This window comes from Panthera uncia, assembly GCF_023721935.1.
Source record: "Panthera uncia isolate 11264 chromosome A3 unlocalized genomic scaffold, Puncia_PCG_1.0 HiC_scaffold_11, whole genome shotgun sequence".
NCBI classification, from domain to species: Eukaryota; Metazoa; Chordata; class Mammalia; order Carnivora; family Felidae; genus Panthera; species Panthera uncia.
Window position 1 is genome coordinate 27750628 of NW_026057578.1, and position 14066 is coordinate 27764693.

Genomic DNA, 14066 nt, shown 5'->3' on the forward strand with positions numbered 1-14066 from the left:
CCCGCCCTGCGTGCGCGCCCCACACGGCGCGCACGTCCCCGAAGCCCGGGCCGCGGGGCTGGGGGACCGGAAGCCCGGCAGCCCCGCGGCCTCCGGATGCAGCCGTCTGGAGCGCCGTCCTGCTGCCCCCGCCCTTCCTTTCTCGTGCTCCCGGCCGGCGGCCTCCTCTTTCCCCAAGTTTCCACGTGTGGGAAATGGGGGTAATGGCCGGGGGGTCGGCCCGTTCCCGGCTGGGTGACTTTGGGCAGGTTCACACTTCGAAGTGCACACTTGCGTGAAAAACGATGGTTGTGGGAGGTCAGCGCATGTGTGCGTTCACGTTAGCGATCAACAAACGATTCAGGATTCTGAGATCTGCTTTTCTTCGTTGGAAGAGGAGTCGGTATTCACACCGCCCTGCATGAAGCCTGTCCTGTCAGGTCGGGATCCACCCATTCGTTCATTCATGCCTTATCTACTTATGTTCTAATTGAGCGTCTACTATATGCCAATCACTGTGCTAGGTGCTGGGGAAACAACAGTGAAGGAGATAGATTCAGTCCCTGACGTCGCCGAGCTTACAGTCTGGTGAAGGCGAGACCATCAAATTACCACTGAGATAAATACAAAGTTTCAAAGCTGTCAGTACTGTGATGCATGGCTTATGTATCACATGTCAGTAGAGTGATACATGGCTTATGCTCTGAGGCATGTATAACAGAGATGCCTTACTCAGTCTGGGGTGTGTGGAATGCTTCCCTGAGATTGCCAGGTTTAGCCAAGGTCTGAAGGAGTTGGCCAGTTGGGTGTATGTTGGGGTAGAAGAAATAGGCAGAGGCACTGTGGCCCCAGGGAACATTGTGACACAGTGCAGGACCTGAGGGAGGGAGATGTGGATAATCCTTTAGGTCTTCTGCAGGTGCTCCTGAGATTTTTTTTAAATTTTTTATAAGTTTATTTTATTTATTTTTGAGAGAGAAAGAGAGCACAGGAGCGGTAGAGAGAGGGAGAGAGAGAGAGAATCCCAAGCAGGTTCCATGCTCTAAGCGCGGAGCCCAGTGCGGGGCTTGAACCCCCAAACCGTGAGATCATGACCTGAGCCGAAATCAAGAGTCAGATGCTTAACTGACTGAGCCACTCCAGTGCCCCGCCCCCGAGATTCTTTAAATGTCAAAGTCCTTTGACACTCTTCCTGTCGTCTGTGTCCCCTTCCCTAGAATCTCAGGGAGCTCGTGACTGCTTTGGCAATTTTTGTGTTATTTAGGGTGCGGGCTCTAACAGAAACCAAATTAACAGTGGCTGAAATGAGACAAAAGTGGCCGCCTCTCTCTCATCACAGTGCAGAGGCAGGTAGGACGGCTCAGCTTCCCAGGCTGATCAGGGACCCATGATCCTTCTGCTTGTGCCTCTCCATCCCTATGCTCCTCCTGTTATGCTCGACCGAGCGGGTTTGCATCCCAACCACTGGAAAGGGGAGAAGGTGGAACGTGAGGGCATGTCCCCCTCCCTTTAAGTGCATGACCTAAAAGTCGCAGGTATCGCTTCTCCTCACACTTCATTGGCTGCTTCCTAGCTGTGCGGTCAAGTTGAGCCACACAGGAAGCTGAGAAATACAGTCTTCATTCTGGGTGTCCCTGTGCCCAAGTAAAAATAGGGGTTCTGTGCCTATAGAAGAAGGGAAGAATGCATATTGAGAAATAAAACTAAAAAGGGAGAGCTCAAGAGGGGCCAGGACTGCCTCCCAACCCACCCCGACACCTCTCCCACCACCTAGAGGAAGTCAGACTGCAGGGTTCCTGGTCCAGCCTTCCTGGAAGCCCCCAGCCTGCGGCTTCCCTCACTTTCACTCTGTGATCTGGTGGTTCTCTCATGGTTCTGGACGGGGCCTCAGTTCAAAACACAGATCTATCTTTGAGACAGTGCACATCCTATCCATCTGTGTCAATCCACAGATAGAAGACGTCACCTTTTCCTAGGGGGGATTCTCCAAGAGCCTCAGGTTTGCACTCCCTCTTCTTCACCGCTTTGGGGAATGGAAACCCGTGACTGCCATTTCGGCTATCAGTGGGGGCATGTGATACAGACCCGAGATGAACCCAAGACTGGTATGCGCTATGTAACACGAGGGACGCTTATTAAACATTTGTAAGACTTCTTTTTTTTTTAATGTTTATTTATTTTTGAGAGAGAGACCGCGTGCGTGAGCAGGCGGGGGAGGGGCAGAGAGCGAGGGAGACAGAGAATCTGAAGCAGGCTCCAGGCTCTGAGCCGTCAGCACAGAGCCCGAGGCGGGGCTCGAACTCACAGATGGTATAATCATGAGCCGAGCCGAAGTCGGACACTCGACCGACTGAGCCGCCCAGACGCCCCTCGGCAGCTAATTTTAAATATGTCACTGCTGCTGGCATGATGATGAGCCCGTAAAAGACCTTTTGTCTTTCCCAGTGACTTCCTTCACTCAGTGTGATACATCAGCCCCATCCATGTTGTCACAAATGGCAAGATCTCACCCTTTTTTATGGCTGAGTAATATTCCACTGCAGATATGTCTATATATATTTCTTTGGGTAAAAAATGCCCAGTAGTGGAATTAGGGGATGGCATGGTACTTCTGTTTTTAATTTTTGGAGGAACATCCGTACGGTTTCCCACAGTAGCTGTACCAGTTTGCACTCCTACCAAAAGTGCACAAGGGTTCCTTTTTCTCCACATTTTCGTCAATACTTGTCATTTCTTGTCTCTTTCACTCTAGTCATTCTGACAGGTGTGAGGTGATCATCTCATTGTGGTTTTGATTTGCGTTTCTATGATGAGTGATGTTGAACACCTTTTCATGTGTCATTTGGCCATCTATATGTCTTCCTTGAAAAAATGTGTATTCATGTCCTCTGCCCATTTTTTTTTTTAATTTTTTTTTCAACGTTTTTTTATTTATTTTTGGGACAGAGAGAGACAGAGCATGAACGGGGGAGGGACAGAGAGAGAGAGGGAGACACAGAATCGGAAACAGGCTCCAGGCTCTGAGCCATCAGCCCAGAGCCTGACGCGGGGCTCGAACTCACGGACCGCGAGATCGTGACCTGGCTGAAGTCGGACGCTCAACCGACTGCGCCACCCAGGCGCCCCTATCCTCTGCCCATTTTTAATTGGATTTTTTTTTTTGGTGTTGAGTTCCAAGTTGGTTTTGATTCTATGTTCATACATAGCCAATTACTGATTTTTTTTAAATTATGATTTATTATTTTTTCAACTTTTAAAAAAGTGTTTATATTTGAGAGAGAGAGAGAGAGAGAGAGAGATAGACAGAGCATGAGCGGGGTAGGAGCAGAGAGGCAGAAACAGAATATGAAGCAGGCTCCGGCTCCGAGCTGCGAGCTGTCAACACAGAGCCTGATGCGGGGCTTGAACCCACAAACCATGAGATCATGACCTGAGCTGAAGTCGGATGTTCAATCGACTGTGCGAACCCAGGCACCCCATGATTTATTTTCTTATAAGACTTAATTGGTTAGCTTAAGCCTGGTTATTCATTAATAAAAATGATAAGCGTTCAAATCTTTTTAAATCAAACTTTAGCAACCAGAAGAACTTAAAACAGAAATAGGGAGTGACCCTAAGAGGTGGGACTGGGAGAAAGACAGATTAGACTTTTCATTTAATATCATTCTGAACTGATGGAATTTATTTTTACTCTGTGTATTATTTTCATGGTTTCTAAAGGACACAGGATGTCATTTGAGTCTCAAGTTATAAGCATCCCGGGTGATGGGGAAAGTGATTCCTTCCTTGCAGCTCCAAAATCTGAAAAATGGGGGTTTATTTGGGTTTATCCTGTTTCTGTTTCATTCAGCTTCCCGAACACGTATGTTTATATCTTTCACCCACATGGGAGGTTTTCAGCCATTGTTTTTTCAAATATTTTTCCTGCACCACGGTTTCTCCTGTTCTTCCCAGATTCTGATGACCCAGACATTCACTCTTCTGGAATTGTTCCACCATTCCTGGAGTTCTGTTCATTTCTTCCCCATCTTTCTCTCTGTTGTCAGATTGGATACTTTCTGCCTTCAAGATCACTGACTTGTTTCTCTGCCATCTCCGTTCTGCTAGGCACCCATACAAAGGGTTTTTAAGTTTTTGCTTATTTTATTTTTCAGTTATAAGATTTTCATTTTGTCCTTTTTATGTTCTATTTGTTGGCTTAAAATTCCTCCCTTCCTCCCCTCCCCTCCCCTCCCCCTCCCTCCCTCCCTCCCTTCCTTCCTCCCTCCCTTCTTTCCTTCCTTCCTTCCTTCCTCCCTCCCTTCTTTCCTTCCTTCCTTCCTTCCTCCCTCCCTCCCTTCTTTCCTTCTTTGTAGGCTCCACATCCAACACGGAGCCCAATGCAAGACTTGAACTCATGACCCTGAGATCAAGACCTGAGCTGAGGTCAAGAGTCAGATGTTTAACCCAGGTAGCCCTGTTTGCTTAAAATGTCCCTCTATCCGTTTGTTTCTAGGTGGTTTGCCCTTATTTGCTGGAGGGTTTTTATAATATCTGCTTTAATGACTGTCACATAATCCCCACGGCCGTGAAATTTCAGCACTGGCAGCTGTTGGCCGTCTTCTCCCATGCGAGTTGGGATTTTCATGTTTCCTCATTTGTCAAGTCACTCTGGAATACACCTGGACATTCCGGGTATCATTAGACCTTTCTAAAAATCCTGCGGAGACTATTGCCATATTGTTCTAGCAGGCCGTGGACCAGATTGGGCTCAGGCTGTGAGTTCCAACCAGCCTCCCGTGGCTTATGACTTCAAGGTCATTTGTATTTTCAGAGCCTTTCCCAGGCCATCCGATAGTAAATTCTCAAAGTCTGCGTGAACTGTTTCGTGTTTAATTCACGTACACGAAACAGGGATGGGTGCAGAAGTTTATTGTTCCCCTGCTCTGAGTATTAGGAGACGTTTTCCTAATTTAATCAGAATGAGTGGGACCCTAGAGCTTTCTCTGTCTGCCCTGGTGTGCACTTCCAGGCTGAAAGGCGCATTGAGTCCAGGCTGGGAAATACTGGCGGGGGGAGGGGGCTGGTAAACTCATTGCTAGCGTGGCTGTCCGTCTGATGCTGGTCTTGTTCCTCCACCTATCTGCTACTAAGTTTTCAGAGTTCTTAAATAGCTACTCTGTGTGTTTTGTCCGGGTTTCTTTTTTTTTCTTTTTTAATGTTTGTTTATTTGAGAGAGAGAGAGAGAGAGAGAGAGCGTGAGCGCGCGAGCCAGTGGGGGAGGGGCAGAGAGAGAGAGGGAGAGAGAGGGAGGGAGACACAGAATCCGAAGCAGGCTCCAGGCTCCGAGCTGTCGGCACAGAGCCTCATGCGGGGCTCGAACCCAGTCTGATCTAGATGTATGGGGAGCATCAGCAAACCTTGTATGCCTCACCTAAGATGTGGGGCTTTACCTCGTGATGTGACCTTCTCCGGGGCTCTCGGCTTTCCCCTTATTTCTAGCTAACTGCCTTTTGTGGGATTTGTGCCCTCAGTGGGAAGCCTTCTACCCACCTGCCTCCCATCCTTTGTGACCCCATCCTTCTCCCATGGTGGAATCTTTTTTCCCATCTAGCAAGGCAATAGATAGCGGACCTGAGTATAAGAAATGCAGTGATAGGTGTTCCGTATACACTGGTTTATATAACCTTCATCTCAACATCACTGTTATTAACCCCCTTTTACAGAAGAGAAAACTGAGGTGTAGTTTTGGGGTAAGTTGCCTCCAGTTGTGGGTGGTAACCTAAAAAATGATGTCCCAAAGAAGCCAGATCCCTGGGACCTGTAAATCTACCTTACATGGATACAAGGCCTTTACAGATATATTAAGTTAAGATCTTGAGATGGGGAGATTATCCTGGATTATCAGGGTGGCCCTAAATGCAATTACATGTATAGGAGAGGGAAGCAGAGGGAGATATCTCTCTCTCTCTCTCTCTCTCTCTCTCTCTCCCTCCCTCCCTCCCTCCCTCCCTCCCTCCATCCATCCCTCCCTTTCCCATCCCCACCCCCCACAGAAACAAAAGTGATGTGACCACAGAGCTGACACATTTCAAGATGCTGGCATTAAAAACCAGAGCGATGCAGCCACAAACCAAGGAGAAACAGCCGACACCAGAAGCTGGAAGAGTCAGGGAACAGTGTCTCCCCTGGAGCCCCCAGAAGGAGTACAGCCCTGTCAACACCTTACTTTGCCCCAGTGATACTGATTTTGGACTCCGGGCCCCCAGAACTGAGAGAATAAATTTCTGTTTGTTTTAAGCCACCAAGTCTGTGGTAATTTGCCACAAGAGCTTTAGGAGACCAGTCTACCATGTAGAACCAGCCACGTGCCCCCATCTGTCTGGCTCAGGTAGGCAGCCCGGGATTGGAGGGAGCCTCCCTGCCAATGTCAGGTGAGCCCAGCACTGCTTACAGTAAGCACTCAGGAGAAGCACTCCCCTTCCCCCCAGGGAGACATGGGGTGAGCAGGTGGAACAGTCAGGAAGGGCCTTGGCAGAAGAAGCAACCACAGCAGGGCTGACACTTCCCTCCCTACCACGAGACACGGGGCAGCGAGGCCTGGGGAAACCCCTTCTAGCCCCCGAAGACCCAGTGATACCAGATAAACCACAATGAGCAAAATAATACAGCGAAGGCTCTGAACACTAAGCTGTCATTGGAACCACAGCTCCCCAAAATAGTCCAGCACCTGCACGGTAAACCTGAACAGGGTGCCTGCCTGCTAAAATAAAGGGTTTGAATAGGACCCGGGGTTCCCAAACATAATAGACAAGATGACAAGGATATGCCTAAAATCACCCACCCTAATAAGAACCCAGAAAACCGCAACTTGAGTGAGAAAAACAAATCGATTGACTCTAGTACTGAGATGAATCCGATGTTGGAATTATCCGAGAAGGTCTGAAAGCAACCATCATTTAAAACGATTTTTTTTAATGTTTACTTACTTCTGAGAAAGAGAGAGAGAGAGACAGAGCATGAGCAGGGGAGGGGCAGAAAGAGAGGGAGACACAGAATCCAAAGCAGGCTCCAGGCTCTGAGCTGTTAGCGTAGAGCCCGACGCGGGGCTCCAACTCATAAGCCCTGAGATCATGACCTGAGCCGAAGTTGGACGTTCAACCACCTAAGCCACTCAGGCGCTCCTGAAAGCAGCCATCCTAAAAATGCTTCAACAATCAATTAGAAATTGCCTTGAAATGAAGGGAAAAAATAGATGATAATCTCAGCAATGAAATAGACATTATAGAAAAGCAGTAAAAAGAGCTGTTAGTAAGAACTATGTTAAATTTAATATGGATACAGATGGTTACGTGCAGAAATATTTATGGCTATGTGTATATTACAGATTAGTATACACACATATATTTCTTTGCTCTGTTGGCTGCCAGGGCCTAAAAGACACGCAAAGAGCAAGAACACACTTAGCACCCAGACCTTGGTTTCTAATACCATACTCCAATGAAAGGAACCTGGGCTCCTTGAAGAAATACCCGATTCTAGGACTGGGGGGAGGAAATATACCACATGAGCCTGGAGCATCTTGTAGTGATAGGAAGTAAGAAAGTGCTCAAAACCAACCGACCAACCAACCAACCAACCAATCGACCGACGATCCCGCAAAGGAGGCTGGGAAAGGCAGGTGGGTGAGAGCAGGGCCTCTGGAAGCCCTGAGGTGGAGGCTATATGGAGGCTGCCGGGAGGACAAGGGGCCAAAGCAGTGGCCAGTGGACGTTGGCGGTGGGGAGGGGTTGGTGACCTTGACAGGGCAGACAGGCAGGAGAGAAAAAACAGTTGTCACACCTGGGCTGCTCCATCCACACCAGGGCAAAGTGACTTTGGCCAGGCTGGCCTCCGCTCTGCCACCCTTCCGGGGTTCGGCCAAGTTCAGGGTAGGACTGAGCCTCACTTGAGAGTTCTGGTGCATCTCTTCTTTGTCTGGGTGTCCCCAGTCTCCTACAGTCCCCCGGGGCACGAGGCCACTCCCACCCTCTTAAACCTATTAGCTGCCATACCAGCTCCCTTGCGGGGCTGTTCCTTCAGCCCCAGAACCAGCACCAGGCAGGAGAGGCAGCTGAAGGTGCCCAGCCATCGTGTGCACTCTCTCCAAGGGGGGACAAGAAGGGAGAAGCACACTTAGGCCCGTGTGCTCCGTCCCGCCTCCGTACCTCTGTGCAGAGAGGCCTGTGTGGAGACCCTTCCCTCCCCAGCCCCCATCTCTCCAAATCCCACCCCCCTTGAGCCCTGGCTCAACACACACTTTCTCTTTCATGCGTTCTCTGCCCCCGTTGATCTCTCTGCCTGCTCTGGGAAACGTTGGTGTCTTGCTGTCATCCATATGCGTCTTCCTGACCCATCTACCACCTCCTTGATGGTGGAAATAATGACTACTTCTATCTCCCTGTGGCGCCTAAGGATGACAATCGCAACCCTAATAGTAAGTGTTAATAATTACTAAACAGTTGCTTTTTTATTAGCTCATGGCATTTTTTAAAACTTTTTTCAAAAAGTCTATTTATTTTGAGGGGCGCCTGGGTGGCTCAGTCGGTTGAGCCTCCGACTTCGGCTCAGGTGATGATCTCGCGGTTCGTGAGTTTAAGCCCTGCATTGGGCTCTGTGCTGACGGCTCGGAGCCTGGAGCCTGCTTCGGATTCTGTGTCTCCCTCTCTCTCTGCCCCTTCCCCGCTCGCAGTCTGTCTCTCTCTCTCTCAAAAATAAATAAACATTAAAAGAATTATATTAAAAAAAAAGTCTTATTTATTTTGAGAGAGAGCACGCGCGCACACATGCCCTGGGGAGGTGCAGAGAGAGGGAGAGAGAATCCTAAGCAGGCTCCGCACTGTCAGTGTGGAGTCCGATGCAGGGCTTGAACTCACAAACCGTGAAATCATGACCTGTACTGAACTCCAAGAGTCGGTCACTTAACCGGCTGAGCCATGCAGGTGCCCCTCAGATTTCATTTTTTAAAATTTAATCTCTACCCCCAACATGGGGCTCAAACTCACGACACTGGGATCAGGAGTCAGACGTGCTACCCACTGGGCCAGCCAGGCACCACTGCCTCATTTCGTTTTTGCAACAGCCCTCGTGGTGGGGGCTCTGTGATTAGCCCAGTTTTACAGACGGGAGATCGGAGGCTCAGAAAGGTTAAGGACTAAGCCACACGGCTCATAAATGGAGCCGGGATACAGGCCTGCTGTTAGGAGTCAGTGGAATAATGTCTGTTTCCCCGAGGGCTTCCGTTCCGTGAGGGTGGAACCTGCGTCTGTCTTTTCCTCACCGCAGCCCCAGTACTCAGAACAGTACCTGGCGCACTGGAGGGCCTTGCTACGTAAGTGCTGAAGGGATGAATGAATGAACATGGCCGGTGGTAAACATGGTTATGAAGCAAAACAAAGCTGGTTGAAGGGGGTGGGGGTCAGGGGAGGCCTTCCAGGAGGTGGCATTTGGTCAGAGACCTACATACAGTGTGCGTGTGTGTGTGCGTGCGCGTGGCGGTGGGGGTGGGGTGGGCTGTGTAAAGATCTGGAAGCGTGTTCCAGGCAGAGGGAAAAGCACGTGCAAAAGCTGGGAGGTGGGAGCATGCCAGCGATGCCTGAGGAACAGCAAGGAGCCCGGTGGGGGGAGGAGGGGGGGGATAAGGGGGCAGGACAACTCATCTTACCCTCTGTGCCTCAGTTTCTTCACCTGTAAAACGGAGAACAAATGGCACACACTTCACAAGGCTGTTTTGAGCGCCACAGTTATAATTCCGTTGTGGAAAGTTTTGGTCTGAAGGGCTCGGAATTGTTTGGCAGTAAGTAAGCGCTCACTGATGGCTCTCAACTGTCATCACAAAGAAGAAGTCAGGAAGGATCCGCATTAAATGACGTCATTATCTTGGGCGGTGACGGTGGATCATGGAGGACAGTAAGTCTTGTGAGTTCAGATGTTTCAGATGATCGGGCATAATCCGGAAAAATTACTGTTAATATCTTTCCTTTTTAAATTTTTTTTTAACGTTTATTTATTTTTGAGAGGAGAGAGGCAGAGCATGAGCGGGGGAGGAGAGGGAAAGAGGGAGACGCAGAATCTGAAACAGGCTCCAGGCTCTGAACTGTCAGCACAGAGCCCGACGCGGGGCTCGAACTCACGGACCGCGAGATCGTGACCTGAGCCGAAGTCGGACGCTTAACTGACAGAGGCAGCCGGGCACCCCCACAGTTTGTGATTTCGAGTCACACAAGCCCCGCGCTTCGGGTAAAATGCGGGCTCTGGGTGAGCCCTGCTTCTCTCTCTCAATCTCCCCGCCCCTTGTCACTTGCCCCCCGACCCCCAAAAAAGTGCATGGTACAAAATTCTAAAGCAAAAAGCAAAGAAAAGGCAATATAGATAAGTCCCCCTCCCACACCATCCCTCAGCCACCCAGGTGTCCTATCTCCCCATACCCACAATTGCTGTCTGGTGTGTTTTTCCGGAATTGGGGAGGGGGGGTGTCTATGTAGATATAATCAAATACATATTTCTAACCATTTTATTTTACATGGGTGGAAGTGAAGGAAACCAGAATATGTCAGCCCAAAATATGCCTCTTTGACTTAAAAAGTATTTTGAGCTGAAGGCAGTTAAGAAGCAGCAAGCCCAGGAAAAAAAGCTCCCTCTTTTCTGCCTAAAGGCAGGGTATAAATTCTTCTTTTATTGGAGACAGACATAAATCTAGAGATGACACCAGAGGAATTTGCAAACCTTCCTCCATTCCCTCTCATATATTTACCTTTCCACAGCCTTCTGCCCTCAGAAGCCTTAAGCCATTTCCCTTTGCCTTGTCATTTCTTGGCAAATTTATTGTTCCTTGTTGAAGATGCTATCTAAGCTGGAATTCTAAGCTGCCATTTTGGGTTACTTTTCATTAGGTTTCCCCGTGTAATGTGTGCTGCGTGACTTAATAAAAGTTTTTTCTCTTGTTAGTCTAAGTTTTGTTCAAGTCCCTGCTGAAAACTAAGATGGGTAGAGGTAAAGTTTTGCCTCCCCTACAGAAGCAAACTGCACATTCCGAGGGAGGGAGGGGAAATGGTCCAGCACAGACATTGGATCCAGTCCCAAGTTCAAATCCTGCTTCCTCCACCTACTGGCTGAGTGACTTTGCACAAGTAACCTATGTTGCATGTTTCTCTTTTCCTTTTCTCGAATGGGGTTGGTGTAAGGATCACGAGTTAATACCCATCAAATGCTGAGAACAGTGTCTGCCCCGTGGTAAATGCTATTCCTTGAAATGACTTACCAGGTACCTTAGAGAACATCCTTTTCCATGTCCGGAGAACTCAGTGGTTACAAATGGCTGTACTGTGTCCGCTATGTGAATGTATCCATAACTGACGTAACCATCTGGGTTGATGGGCATTTAAATTCATTTGGAAAGGTCTCACAAAGACCGATTCAAGGCCGTTCACTCATTCATGTGTGCACCACACTCTCTTGAGCTAACTGGCCTTTGCGTCTTCTGTCCCTCCTCCCGGAACATTCTTCACCTACTCTCTGGCCACCTGGTTGATTTCCTGTGCAACGACCAGTTCTCAGCCCCAAAGTCTCCTCCTTGGAGAAGGCTCCCTGGGTCTCTCTCCCCCCCCACCCCCCACCATCCTTGCTGTCCTTCTCTGCAGACTGTACATGGGATGGGACCCTGGAGGAACCTGGTGGCCGACCGTGAACCCTTGGCCCCGGCACCAAGCAGGTGCTCACCAACCCTTGCTGGCCAATGGATACCGTGGTCTACACATCTCTCACTTGTTTTAATATTTTAAATCTTCAAGAGATCTGGATTTTAGAAAACGCATTTTCTTGTGCTCAAGATCCCAGCTGCCCCTGGTGAAAACAGAGGGCTGTTAGCAAGCTCTCTGGTCTCGGTTCACAGTCTCTACTTCCTGCCCCTGACCAAGTAACACTGGGTGCTCAAGTGTGAGCCTCTGTGGACTGTTTCACTTAATTCTCACAGTAACCATCTGAAGAAGTTATAATGACTCTCTTCCTTTAGAAACGAGGGCATTAAGGGTGCCTGGGTGGCTCAGTGGGTTAAGCGGCCAACTTCGGCTCAGGTCATGATCTCGAAGTTCGTGAGTTCGAGCCTCGCGTCGGGCTCTGTGCTGACAGCTCAGAGCCTGGAGCGTGTTTCAGATCCTGTGTCTCCCTCTCTCTCTGTTCCTCCCCTGCTCGCACTCTGTCTCTCTCTCAAAAATAAATAAAGATTAAAAAAAAGAAATGAGGGCATTAAGGGTCAGAGAGGGGAGAAGCTGGTCCAAGGACACACAGCCAGGAAAGGGTGGGGTGAAATTCAAATCCAGGTCTAGCTCAGGGCCGTGGGAAAATTGTCTCTTGCTTACTTCTACCTGAGCCCTTGGGGCTTCAAGAACTTGGTTTAGATAATTGTTGGGCCTTTGTGATAACTCTTGTCCCCAGGGGCTCCCCCCCTCCCCCCTCCACTTCAGATCTCTGTCATCTGGCTGGTGAGCTGAGTGTTCAGACTTCAAAGTCTCTCTCAAATTCTGGCCAGCACTTGGGATTTGGGGACCTGTCTGGCCTGTCTGGAGGGAAAGCTGTCTCATCTTGGGATCGAGGGATCAGTGATCGCTCACCTGGTAAGAGCCTTCTGGGGCTCAGCCGATTGGGACCTCGACTTTCAGGTTCTTGGCTGAAAAGGACATACCCTGGGCCCAGAGAGAGACGGTACAAGGGTCACTGGAGCTGACTCACCACTTCGTCAGTCTGAAATCTGACAAACCCTATCACTGGTGGGGAGTTTGGATGTCCCCATCTGCCCTGGAAGTGCAAGCTTGGTGGTCAAAACCAATGGTACTGGCTGATCTGGGGACACAGGAACTCAGAGGTTTGGGAGACTGGTCCTGACAATTCAGGTCACTGGGCTGAGAGCATTAGGTGTGTTGATTCCTTGAACTCTGCGGAGAACACACTTTACTCATGGAGCAGAGAGAGAGACCAGTCGAGGAGGAAGGGCTTGGACCCTCGCCACTGCGGTCCGTTCTTGGTTTCATCAGTTTGTTCCCATCTCACAAGTCTGCTGGGGGGGGGGGGCTTACTCTCACTCCTCAGTAGGGGACCAGATGCTGTCCCTGGTACTGGCTCCCTCTCAGAGTCAGCCCCATCTGCCTGCCCGGGGTTGTCTCTTAAGGAAGGAAAGCCTTCGTTCTTCTTTGTCAAAGAACCAACCCTTGATCACCTTTCACAACCCAGCTCAAGGGTGCCCTCTTCTTTTTTTTTTTTTAATTTTTTTTTTTTTTTTGTTAACATTTATTTATTTTTGAGACACAGAGAGACAAAGCATGAACGGGGGAGGATCAGGGAGAAGGAGACACAGAATCTGAAACAGGCTCCAGGCTCTGAGCTGTCAGCACAGAGCCCAACGCAGGGCTCGAACCCATGGACCATGAGATCGTGACCTGAGCCGAAGTCGGCCGCTTAACTGACTGAGCCACCCAGGCGCCCCAAGGGTGCCCTCTTCTAAGAAGCCCTCCCTGATTTCCCCTCTGCCCTAGTCATTCCCCCCTGGCTGTGCCCTTGGGCCTGCCTTCTCCACAGTAGTTTGGTGGTCAGACAGTTGGGGATTCAAATCTTGGTTCTGCCTTTTCATCAGTGTGGGCAGTGGGACTTGAGGTTAGTTCCTTTACCATGCTGAGACTCTCATAAAATGAGCTAACCATAGTACCTTTGGGTCGCTGTCAGACTACATGAGGTAAGGTACATACAGGGCCTGGCACAAAGATATTGCTCAAATGATGGATGCAGCTATTATCATCAGTCGTAACTAAAGACCTGGTCTTGACATTGAAGGCCTGAGGTGCTCAACATAGAGGGTAACTGGCCCTTACCAAACTCCCTAGTCCAGCTCAGGCAGGGCAGAGAAAGTGCTAGAGGGCATTCCCTTCACACCCTGCCCCCGCCCCCACCGCCCACCCCCCACCTACACACTCGGCTGTCTTCAGCTCCACCTTTATTAGTGGCTTTGCTGGAAGCAACAGGTGCCCTTTGCAACGATGCCCCCCTGTGGCTGAACGAGCACCTGCTTTGGGGGGAAGGGA

The 14066-nt window shown here is 49.6% G+C and overlaps 1 long non-coding RNA gene across 1 annotated transcript; it reads left to right on the forward strand.

Annotated features, from left to right (window-relative positions):
• The first annotated feature begins 104 nt into the window (after nt 1-104).
• LOC125936745 (uncharacterized) lies at nt 105-7445 on the forward strand. The gene is made up of 3 exons (XR_007462104.1): nt 105-419; nt 4335-4429; nt 6015-7445. It is a non-coding gene; the product is annotated as an uncharacterized LOC125936745 (long non-coding RNA).
• The last annotated feature ends 6621 nt before the right edge of the window (nt 7446-14066 follow it).